The sequence below is a fragment of the Pteronotus mesoamericanus genome, unplaced genomic scaffold, assembly GCF_021234165.1.
Source record: "Pteronotus mesoamericanus isolate MK-2021 breed Mesoamerican mustached bat unplaced genomic scaffold, CSHL_Meso_final contig_173, whole genome shotgun sequence".
Lineage (NCBI taxonomy): Eukaryota > Metazoa > Chordata > Mammalia > Chiroptera > Mormoopidae > Pteronotus > Pteronotus mesoamericanus.
The window spans coordinates 16,541,486-16,553,630 of NW_026555072.1; the positions used below are offsets into that span (position 1 = coordinate 16,541,486).

The 12,145-nt window shown below is 41.4% G+C and overlaps 1 protein-coding gene across 3 annotated transcripts in view; it reads left to right on the plus strand.

Moving 5' to 3' along the window:
* The window catches only part of DMD (dystrophin), a 1,878,371-nt gene that overhangs the window by 1,043,135 nt on the left and 823,091 nt on the right, over positions 1 to 12,145 (plus strand). The window lies entirely within an intron of this gene.

Genomic DNA, 12,145 nt, shown 5'->3' on the forward strand with positions numbered 1-12,145 from the left:
CAGAGTTACATGCTTATGATTTTGTACTAAAAGATTTTGTAATAAAAAACGGGGTGTTATTTGTGCCGGACCCTGGACTTTAAAGAATGAAGAGATCATGATGAGAAGCAACAGTTGAGGAATACTTTCTAGAAGTAGTAGGATCAGATTTGGCCTTAGGTTGTATGCTGAGTTTATAGATAGTGTTATATCAGAATCACTCTAGGACTCCATAAAAAGACAAATTCTAAGGCCCTGCCCAAATGTGCCTTCAGCCGAAAGGAAATGAAATGACTTGAGCTCCCATGGAAAAAGACGATGGATGGTATATTTAGTGGCCAAGCAGTGACCAGAATGGCAGGTCCACATGGAGGGATAAAAGAGAACAGTTAGAATAGGATTAGGACAAATTAACATAAAATGAGCCACTACTCTGAGCACCTTGCATGTGGATGAATCAGTCACAAGAAAGAGCCATTGGATGCTTTTGGAAAGGCTATGGTGGGAAGAAAAAGTGATACTTTTAGGAAGATTAGGTCCACAGTAGTGAGCATGCTGATTTATTCTGGTATGCGCCCTGAAAGTGAGAATTGAGGGGAAAGGATTTCTATCTGGAGCAAGATGGGAAGATGCTAAGCCACGCTTCTTACTAGACTGTAAACTCTGTAAGGATGGACCATCTTCCGTGTTTGTGGGTGTATTCTTGGTAGTTAGCACACACAGTGGGTACTCAATAAATATTTGTTGAATGGATGGATGGATTTCTGTCTAAAATCAAATACTGTGTAGTATCGGAAGGGGGAAAGCATGGCATTATATTAGAGAGATGTCATTTGAGACCGAAGATGAAAAAAATTTCTCAAGAGTTTACAGAGCCACCCATGCAAAGAAACATTGAACCCCTTTCCAGTACTGTTGAGGGGTGCTCTTTCTTCTCCCTTGTCAACAAGATCAAGAAGTCACATGCACAAAAAAACAGTGGAAGGTTTTTCCAAAAGACACTTATCCCAGGAAGTTAATGTGCCCTTGTTTCAGCCATCCTCTTGGAATATGGTTCGGGCATCACTTCCGGGCCAGTTCCTAGGTATTCCGGTATCCCATCCGCTTCTCATGTTTGCATCGCTATGGCAGCTCTTCCTAAAACGAATCCCAAATCGTGAAGGAACATGTTAATATTGACCTGATTATTCTGTTTGAGGAATTAGATCCACGTATAACTCATTTATTTGAAACTCTCCTGTTGAAAAAAGTTAAAAATTAAAATGCTGACACACTCAGTGTTAGACCTCACCTTGCTGGAAACCCGCAGTCTCTGAGAGACGCAGATAGCCCCCATTGTGCTGCGGTAGGCGATTCATGTTGAAAGGCAAGCTCATTTTTAATTTTACAGTGTTTTAAATTCATGAGCCTGTCCCCTTTCCCTTTTTGGGGGGCACCCCATGTGGGTATGCCTCATTAAAGAGGTGAAAGGCACGGAGTTAGGAATGCCAGCGAGGCTCATTGAGTTAATCATTTTGCTGCCGTTAACACATTCCAACAGAGTGTAGGTTTTAAGGATGAGAAGGAAGTAAATGATGTTGTGATAAAGTTTCTTGACCCCTTTCCCAGATGTCTCTAAAAATCTTCATTTGCCTGCATACGTTTCTCTCCGTTTGCATCCTCTTCTGGAAAATGTGCTAACAGTGACAACGTTTGTTGACCTGAAATATGTCATGAAACAGTAATATTCTGAGCAGGGCTTGCGCACTCTCTTACATCTGCCTTACGTGCTTCCCTCTTTGAAGGCAGTGCAGTCTTTTCTGTGCATGGTATTATGCTCCCAAATTCTCTAAAAGGAAGTAAATTTATCCCTTCTTTTACTCAACAGTTGCTAATGGACAATGAGTTTTTATTCAAACAATAACCAATCAAAAGATATGAAGAAAAGTGCTGCTATATCTGAGGAGACACTTTTTAGGGAAAACAGGTGAAGGACGTGGAAATTCAAACCAAGGAGATTTCATAGGAGATGCTGAATAGTCTCTAAATGCAAAAATATTCTCATTGCTCAGCAAACTTTTTGTCACAGTGCTTAAGTTAATATTTACAGCTACTTCTCACAATTATTTACCAAACTCTTGAATTATTTTTTTTGCATTCATCTTAAAGATAAACTGTAAATGCATTAGGTTTTTGGTTTGTTTGTTTTTTAGTCCAGGACTGAGGATCCTGGCCTCTCGATCACCACATGGTACAGGTGACAGGAAGGAGTGGAGGGAGCCTCAGCCTGCTTCTCCGTGACAGCTCTTTCTTGGGACAGGTGTTGTTATTCCAGAACAAGTCTCTGAGCTCCTTGATAGAGCTAAATACACATTTCAAAGTCATGCAACATTAGATACAAACTTTGGCCCTGCCACTTACTAACTGGATGAGTTTCCTAACATCTCTGTATCTCTGGCATTCTCATCTGTAAAATGAGTAAAACAAGACCTCTCATCACATAGGATTGTCGTAAAAGTTCAGTGACATACACTCAGTGGGCACCTTACATAATGGCGAAAATGCCACAGTCACTTCAGCTGCCAGTAATCCTTCTCTTTCCTGAAATAAGCAAAGGGACATGTGTCCATCCTTATCAACCCTAAAGATCTGAGAGTGGAAGATGTGTCACAGATCGTATTCAGTTTTCCTCTCAGCCTTACTCATCTGCGTCTTCCATTTATTCTAGAAAAGATCAAAAGCATCTCGCAGTTGGCTATAGGTGAAAGGTCACTGGTCACCAGTAACTTTCTTCATCCTGTAGTCTGAGCTTCCTCATTGTATCTCCATTGCCTTAACCCTCGTTGTATCCCAGTACCTAGTAGGGCACTTCGATTTCAGGGGTGTTCCACCTTTGGGCATCTCTGGGCCACACTGGGAGAAGAAGAGTTGTCTTGGGCCACGCGTTAAATACATTCATTGTGACACATGATCACAAAAACAGTCTCATAATGTTTTAAGTAAATTCATGATTTTGTGTTGGGCCGCGTTCATAGCCTCCCTGGGCCGTATGAGGCCTGCAGGCTGCAGATTGGACACCCATGATTTCTATACTTTTTCGGTACAGCCTGTTAGAAATGATTTTCCTAAAAGGTTTTACAGTTTCTCCCATTCAAATGCAAAGATATATGTGATTTCAGGATTGAAAGGATAGCTCCTGGATGCCATTTTTGGATGATAGTCCCTTTCCCTACCCCTTCACCCCCACCCCTCCTTAATGCTCTGCCGTCTGGGCTTGCATCAGCTTCCCCTCTGCCTCTATCGCCGCCTAACACCGGGCGCGCTACAGTATTTTTCTTATTGTAAATGTAATAGAGCAGGGGCCAGGGCTGATTCATGGATATGTTCCCAGCCTGAAAAATTGCCTTGGAACTCAATAAATATCTGCTGAATGAATGACTACAAAGTAAAATGATCTTTCATATCTATCATTATAGTTTTGTACTTCTTTTGGTGTTTTAGTGCAAAAGTCAATAATTGCGATTTGCCTATTTTAGGATTATAGAAAGTCAGAAATGGAAAGAAGCGTATGAGTAACAACACGAATGATACCAGTAGCTGCAGCGGTGGTAACACAGGCTCTGCTGGGTGTTTATGGTGTGACTGGTACCAGTCCCAAGGCTTTATGTCTCCTCTCATTTAATTCTCACATGAAACATAAATAATAGTTACTATTATTATTTTTCACACTAGAGGTTAGGATATGAGAGGCAGTTTGAGTAACTTGAGAAAAATGCGTAAAGAGTTAAATCCGCTTGCCTAAAGCCATACCTCAAGATGGTGTGAGCTCTAGAATTTGAATCCAGGTCCTCTGAATATGACCGCAAGCTCCTCCTCTGTGCTATCTGTGTCATGCCTGTGTCATTGGTGACTAAGTCCAACGGGCATTTTTGTGGCCTTGAAAATGACACAGTGACACTAAAAGGGGTTTTAAGAAGCCAAATAGAGCCAAATCTTATTATTAAATATCACCAATTCAAATGTTCATTCTTGAAAATGTAAGAATGAGCAAGATCACTCTGCCACACACATGGAATTTGAACTTCAGAACAGGAACATAACATGAATAACCCCATTTTACAGCCCATTTTACAGCAACTTGTTTATTTCACCTGGCGGATATTTACTGAGCACCTGAACGCACCGTGCACTGGAAAAAAAATGCTGACGATAGACCTGTGAACAAAATGGGTCCTCATATTGCTCACGGTCAGGGCTGGCACACAGACACGTTGAAATGTCACTGAAAGTCAGAAGCATAAGCTCAACCTCTGGTAAAAGTACAGAGGGGTCAGGAAGCATCGAGGAAAAACTCCCAACATAGCAGAGGGTGAGGATCGGTGCTTCATAGAATTCACGGATGCTGTTAACTAAGTCCCTCTTCTCAGCTGGCCGTTCCTCCAGGTGCTGGAGAGGAAGAGATGTGCTAGAGACTGCCTCTAGCCTTGAGGCCTGTTCTCTTGGGAGAGGAGAGCTGGATGATCTACAGGCCTCATGCCTTGTAATAAGCACTACAATAGAAACACACCAAGAACTAGGCAGTGTGGAGGCAGGCGTTGCGAGTGAACATGGGGTATTTGTACAAGACCCCACTCAAGTGGTTGTGTCTTAATCTGGATCTTAAAATAAATGAGGAAGGGTGATCCACAAGCAGGAGGGGAAGGGAGAGAGGCCTTCAGAAGAAGTACCAGAACATTTCGATGAGACAGAACAGAGTAGACTTCGTGGAACCTGAAGTTATTGCTACCCTTTAGGGTCAAACAAAGGTGCTTCCCAGTGTCGAAAATTGCCTGCAGATCGCTGAACCTAAGGTCACTTAATGGATCTCTGAACGCAGGGCATTCAGGAATTAAAGCAGAAAATATCTGCAATGGCCAGAAGGACCACCGCCTCCTTATGCCGACATCACTAAAAGCACCAGCACCCACTGCTTGGGCCAGTTGGGGACCGGGTGTTGCTGCCCGCGTAATGCTCATCAACGGATACCTGTCACAACTAGATGTTTGCCAGGTTCTGCAAACAGAATCTTAACATCCCATCAGCAACTAATGACAATCACAGTCATTACCTTAATAAAAAAAACCGTTAGGAAAGGAGCAGAATGGACAACACGTAATCCATTAATTTGGTGAATGTCGTCAGATAGTTCCTGGGTGCAGGGCAGCTGCACTTCCAAGTAGACAGCGCAACTATTTATGCCGTGTGCCTTATGTACTTGTTTCTGTGATCCAAGGGTGCCGTAAGACACTGCTAAAGTAAAGTGTTTAGAGGTGAAAATGTCTTGAAATCCAGTAATGAATTAAAAGGAAATGTTGTACAATGTGAAGAAAAATAGAGTGATGACTTTGCACCTAGAATAGTGGTTCTCAAGGTAAGGTGCCCAGACCGTTAGCATTCGCAAGCCCTGGGGAGCTGGAACGACCTGCAGGAGACCTTGCCCAGACCTACGGAATGGGAGCCTTGCGGGTGGGGCCCCGTAGCGCGCGTTTTGACCGACCCGCCAGGGGATTCGGGTGCGGGCTCAATTTTGAGAACCACTGAAGCAGAGCGCAGCTACTGAAGGACCAGCACGGTCAGCATCCCCGAGAGCTTCTTCGAACTACAAATTCTTGGATCCCACCCTAAGCCTGATAAATCAAAATCCTCTGGAGTGAGGCCAAGAAAATCGCCTTAACAAGATCTCCACGTGATTCTTATTTATGTCAACGTGAGAAGGGTCGATGGAACCATTGGTTCTCAGCTTGATGGCATATTTGAGTCACCCTTTTAACCATTCCAGGCCCGGGTCGCACAATAGGCTGATTCAATCAGAGTCTGTGTAGGCGGTACCTGGGCCCCAGTCTTTGAGACACATTAATCGAGAATTAAAAGGATGAAAGGGTGTGACAGTATGTAAAGCCTTAGCTGAACCACAAGATCTTGAAGAACCACTACCTCCGCAAGAAGAAACTGTAAGTCAGATATTCTAGCCCTTGTACTTTGATTTCACATTCACTAGTCTTACTTCAGTTATTCTGAGTGTACATAATAGTTTTGTTATGAATCTTATTACTAAAGCATAGCATTAAACTCTCAATTTCAATTAAGTGGATTTAAACTTCTCTTCCTAATTTCCAGAGTCCTTTACTATCTGGCCCAGCTAGAACCCTTCCAAACAGTTTGTTCTTACTCTCCCTCTTGCCTCTTGGCCGTCAGTCATCAGTTGCACTGCCTATTTTGTGTGCACTAAAAGCGCACATTATCCCATCGTGACCTTTTCTTTCAGGGGGTCCCTCCCCTGAAATGATAGCCCTCTCTTGGGAGAGTCTACTCCTTCCTTAAGGCAGTGGTTGTCAGCCTTGATGACACAGTTGATTTTTGGGGGACAATGGAAAAATGTTGATGCCCGAATCCCATTTTCAGAAGTTCTGCTATTCTGTGATAAAGCCAGGAAATGGAGATTTTTAGAAAATCGGGGCACATGTGGGAGGCAACCAATCCATGTCTCTGTCTCCCTCTCTCACCCTTCCTTCTTCGCCCTCTCTCTCTTCCCTCTATCCCTCCCTCCCTCTCTCTCTAAAATCAGTAAACATATCCTCTGGTGAGGATAAAAAAATCAATCTATTATGTATCCTATACCTAAAGTATTGGTAAATTTATCTGTATTTTTAAGGGGAAAGAATCCTTTGCAGAGTACAATTGAAAATAAGATAACACTTTATTTTCATTGAAGTTATGTAACAAGATAATATTCGGTGATCAATGTGGAAGAGGGATATAAAGCTTCTCAGCTAAACACAAATGAAAGTTTATCATTTAACTGCATTTTATATCATAACAATTAAGATGTTCTCTAAAATATCAGGACTTTTCATTAGGAAGTACTTTAAAAATAGACTGATATGCACTCTGATTTCCACATAGATTAAATTGAACTTGTAAATGATTCTATGAACTATAGAAACCAGGAGACAATTCAAATTAGATACATCAGAATAAATTGTGTGTTCAAACAAATACCTATTGAGAACTGAATTTATTATTTTTCTTTCAATTATCTGCGATTTCCTCTCTTTAGAAACGCAGTGTTCCTGCTCTGATTTGTTTCCAGTTTAACGTTCTTAAGACCATGTAAATATGGTAACTTCCAATTCTCTTATTTCTGCTTATCTCACCGCTATTCTAATCTAGACATGATCAAACTCTTATCTTTTCTTCATTTCATAAGCATCAGGATTCGAATAATTGGGTGAGCTTGAGACTACAATAGCAAGAGTGATGTTTTCAGAACTGAACAATCATTCATTTAATGAATATTCATTGGCGACCAACTCTGAACAAAATACTAACTAGGCAATTCAGGCTGTGAAAAAATGTGTTAATATGGTTCATACCCTCTAAGACCCCCCACCTATTAGCCAAGATAAGGCACATGTGTAACTAACTATACTGTGGGATAGAAAACAAAGGCCCCTAGAATGTACGCTTTAGTTGCTATTTAAGTTTATAAAAAGAAATCCATTTCTTGGCTAGATAAATCGAGGAAGGCTTCTTGGAGGAACAGGCACTTGAACACTCACATGAAGTACCAATAGGATTAGGCTAATACTGGGAGGAATGACTGGCATTCCCCATTGGAAAAAGAGACACTTAGGGTAAGTATAAAGAGCAGTAGGAAAATCCAACCAGAGGAAATAGACCCGATTTATAATGCCTGACTGCCTGATGTACTTTATAAACACGGTGACCGTAAGTTGCAGTTTGCTCAGAAATATACCAGTTTATGCTTGTTTTCCATGTGTAGTTGTTTACTATGCTCTTTTTCACTCTCAGAAGAACCCTGGTTTGGATGCAAAGTTTAACGATCCCTCTATTTCTAAGCAAACCACCCTGTGTGCCAGTAAAAGGGTTCAGGTCCCATGTACCTCTGCTCATCCCTCGGCTGGTGAGACCCAGGGCTTTGCATCAAGAAATAAGTTGCATGGGGGATATCTGTAATAGTGTCAAGAATTAAAAATTGTAAAAAAAAAAAAAAAAAAAGCTAAGCTTTTACATGGTGCCAGTTAATGGACTTAACTGTGGTGATCATTTCAGAAGGTGTATAAATGTGGAATCATGAAGTTTACACCTAAAACTAATACAATATTGTGTGCCAACTATATTTTTTAAAGACAGTTTTCCATTTATATTTCTATCATTTTTTTATGGAAATGGGAAACCCAAGGATCTCACAACAGGTACAGAAGCTGTGTAGCTTCAAGTGTAGCCATGTATGGTATGTCCAAGTCAAAATGATGAGGGAACAGAAATCGAATAAGCTGGAGCAGCCAGTTAGTCACAGAACCAAAAGAGACAGGTACCTAGAAAGTAGCTGGGGTGCCATCATCGAAGGGAACCATCGTGAAATTGCCTGAACTTCTACTGGTAAGATTCCTACTGACACCTTGAATGCAGGACTCCCTCCATCTCCAGTCTCTGTGATGCTCAGCCCTAGAATAGCTCCCGTTATTTAATTCCCCTTATTGCCTCACTCAAAATCTTACAGTCACACCCTCTATCTTTTTATCCATCTATAGCTGCAGTAAGCTCTGGGGTCCATGCTGCTGATGAAAGAGATGGGAAGAGGTGAAGGCAGAGGGTCCAATGAGCAGGATAGTGCACCGTTTCCGGAAGAGGCAACAGTGTTTCAGCCTGGTATCTGAGGCACGGGCATGGCAACAAGATAATAGAAGTCGAATTAATACGACTTGGTAACTGATTAGCTTGGCAACTGATTCGATTCCAGGGGTAAAATGAAATAGGAAGCCCAAGGTGATTCAGAATATCTTGCTTTTGATTTTTATCACCTAAGAAGACAGTAGTGGCATGAACAAAAAATGGTTCCAAGCCAAATAATAATGATGATGATCATGGAAACTGCTCTACGTAGTTCTCAGAAAGGAAAGTAATAGAGGCAACTAGTTACATAGATGATGGAAGACCCGAGAGGCCAGACAATGAAACAACCCAGAAGTTAGCAATAGCGGTAAGCTGCTCCCCATTCCATGCCACAGGGCCTCAGCGTCAGGTGGTGTTACTAGATTTCACACGTTGAGATCATCAGGCGGGAGTTAGAATCAAGATAGGCATTTTCTGGCTGGAGCTGCAGAAATAGAGGGAGGCCGTGTCCAGTGGGAAACTAGTTAGCTGGACCACCAGAGCTGATTCAGCCGCTGCCAGACTATCCCAGAGCAGAGCGAGGGAGGCATAACCTGAGTTCTCCCGTTTTCCTGTCATTGAATTTCCCCACTAGTCTCACACATTTGCCAAATCCATCTAGAGGTTAATTGGCAAATGAGTCTGGGAAATGTAGTTTGTAGGAGGACATCAAATGATCCTAAGGGATGTAGGTAATTACTGGAACAACATTTGAACTGTGTGAGGCAAGAGTGAAAAGCAGGAATAATAATAGTTTTTGTTCGGAATGATTCACGCACAAAGATGCAAAAGAAATGTTTGCTCAATGAGCCATTCTGACTGGTCCTGTAGGCGGCTGTTTTATGGATAAGATTTTTAGACCAAACAGAGATGACTTCAAATGTCACTGTCTTTTAGTCACCACAAAAATACCAGACAGGGATTAATATTGACTTGATCTATCACAGTCATCAACTATTTGTTTTAAGCTGGCGATTGTTCATCTAAGTGTCTATGAAACCGCCAGCAGCATTAGGACTAATTGTTCAGATTAGTGTAATGGATTCGCACACTAACATTCAGAAATTGCTGTCAAGTGAAGCGTGCCTGTGTAAGAGTGGCTGTGCTCTACTCACTCCATTTCTTGGACTACTAATCCAGTTAGCTATCCTGTATTGCTAGCACGTGCAAAACCAGACTGGGTTTATTTAGTTGTTCATAGGACTATATCATTACTTGAGTACCTTCAATAGGAGCAAGGTACAGAGATGATAACTATGAAAAGATGGTTCTTGTACTCCAAAGAGCTCTTGGGAGGGCACACACGTAAGCAAGCAATTATTACAATACATTGGGATCATATTATCATGGCAGTAACCACTGAGTAATAGCTTAATGCATGGAAGAGGCACCCGCGTCTAACTGAAGAGGAACCAGACTGTTTTCAAGAACTTAGAATTAGCTGCAGGCTCACGTGTATTTCTGGGAGGGAAGTAGTTCCAGCCCAGATAGTGGTGTGCAGGGAGAGCCCAAATAGTTTGGATGACTGCACATATTCCAGGTGTAGAGAGAGAAGAGGCCAATGTAAGCATAGGCCAGAGAGCAAAGACCTGTAATAGTGGACCATTGCACATGTTTCAAAACTGCCTCTTGGGGGGGAGAGAAGCTGATCTGTAGCATTTGCCAAATTTGTGGCACAAATACTTAAGCACAGCCAAGTTTAAGCTACCAATGTGGTGTTGTTGACTGTGGAGTTGGGAAGAGATGGGCAGTAGCACATCATTATATGGTTATTTCCACTATAGATATAGTATGCAAATTATACACTTCATTTTTCCAAATACTTGCAGCATTCATTCACTCATTGATTCATCTGTTCATTTATTAATTGTAAAAAAATTATATTTGGAGCCTCTACTATGTGTCAGGCAGCATTCTCTCAGCATTCTAGTTGTGGAAAGTACAGCATGGAAAAAAGGGGGAGCCCCAGCTGGTATGGCTCTATGGATTGAGTGCCAGCCTGTGAACCAAAGGGTCACTGGTTCGAATCCTGGTCAGGACACATGCCTGGGTTGCAGGCCAAGTCCCCACTGTGGGGCACGCGAGAGGCAACTATACATTGATGTTTCTCACCCTCTTTCTCCCTCCCTTCCCCTCTCTCTAGAAATAAATAAATGAAATCCTAAAAAAAAAGAAAAAGAAAAAAGGGGGAAACATCTTTGTCCTCCTGAGCTAAAGTAAACATATTACTGTTCCCATTTTACAGCTGAGAAATTGAAGCATATGAAGATTAAGTCACATGGCTAAGATCACGCCATTAGTAAGTGGAGGAACCAAAATCCAGAGGCCATTTCCACTAGACCTTGCTACCTACGCAGTTGAGCTGGATTTTATTAGAAGTTCTCGATGTGTATCGCCAAGCGCTTGGATAAGTAAAATAAATTTCTGTGGCCTTTCAAATAAATTTAGGTCATATTTCTTGGACACTTATCTGGTGTGAACTTTAAAATGCTGCAATTAATAATGATTATAATACCCTGCAACTGTGTAGCAACTTATTTGGAAGAACTCCTAGGAGCCTCTAAATGTATTCAAGTAAGTTATTCGTGTGAATTACGTACCATCTGAGAGTAAGATAGACTTTTAAAATTGCATTAATTGTATTAACACTTTCAGGCCCATAGATTCATGGGTTTTTTTTTCCTATCCCAAAGAAACATATTAATTTCTGTTTTCTCTTCTTTAGAGAATAAAAAACTCATTTTCATTGAATATGTACTCAACAGAAATAAGTCAATCATGAAGGAACTTTTAAAAATATTTATAATCTATAAATTTAAGCATATGCATAGATTCCAGGGATTTAAAAATGTATGCTCTATGTCTCATAGAAGAAGAAAACATTATAATGAAGTTGTTTGCTACCAAAAAACAAAAACAAAAACAAAAAACCATTGACTGTAATGAAGATACTTTAAAAGCTAGATTTGAGAAATACATGTTTGCCAGAGACCGCCGCCCGCCAACTAAAGCAGCCACAACTTTTGATTGGCTTATCTTATTCTTATGCTTCAGATGCTTTTGACTCCTCCTTATTTATGCTTTTCCAGCCATGCCCAGTCTTGTTAATAGCTCTTCCTTCCACTGGTAATTTTCCACTTCTGCTGTCTGTTTCTGTCTGTGTCTAGGACTGTCTCATCTCATGCTTGATGATTGGATTAGTCAGCCACCCTTTGCCCCCTTTTCCAATCTCACTGCCTCACCATTTTATTAATCTTCCTAAGATATAGATCATGTTCCTTATATCAGTGACTAACTTCCAAAATACCAACGGCTTTCCAGTCTTCACCGACTCAAGTTCATCTCTACATTCTGATTTGCACATCCTGCGTTCAAGCAAACTTTCCACCTTTCCCACCTCTTATTGGAACCATCATCCTCATACTTCATGCTGGAAGTGACCCCGCCTCTTCTTGCACATGGTCTATCGTCC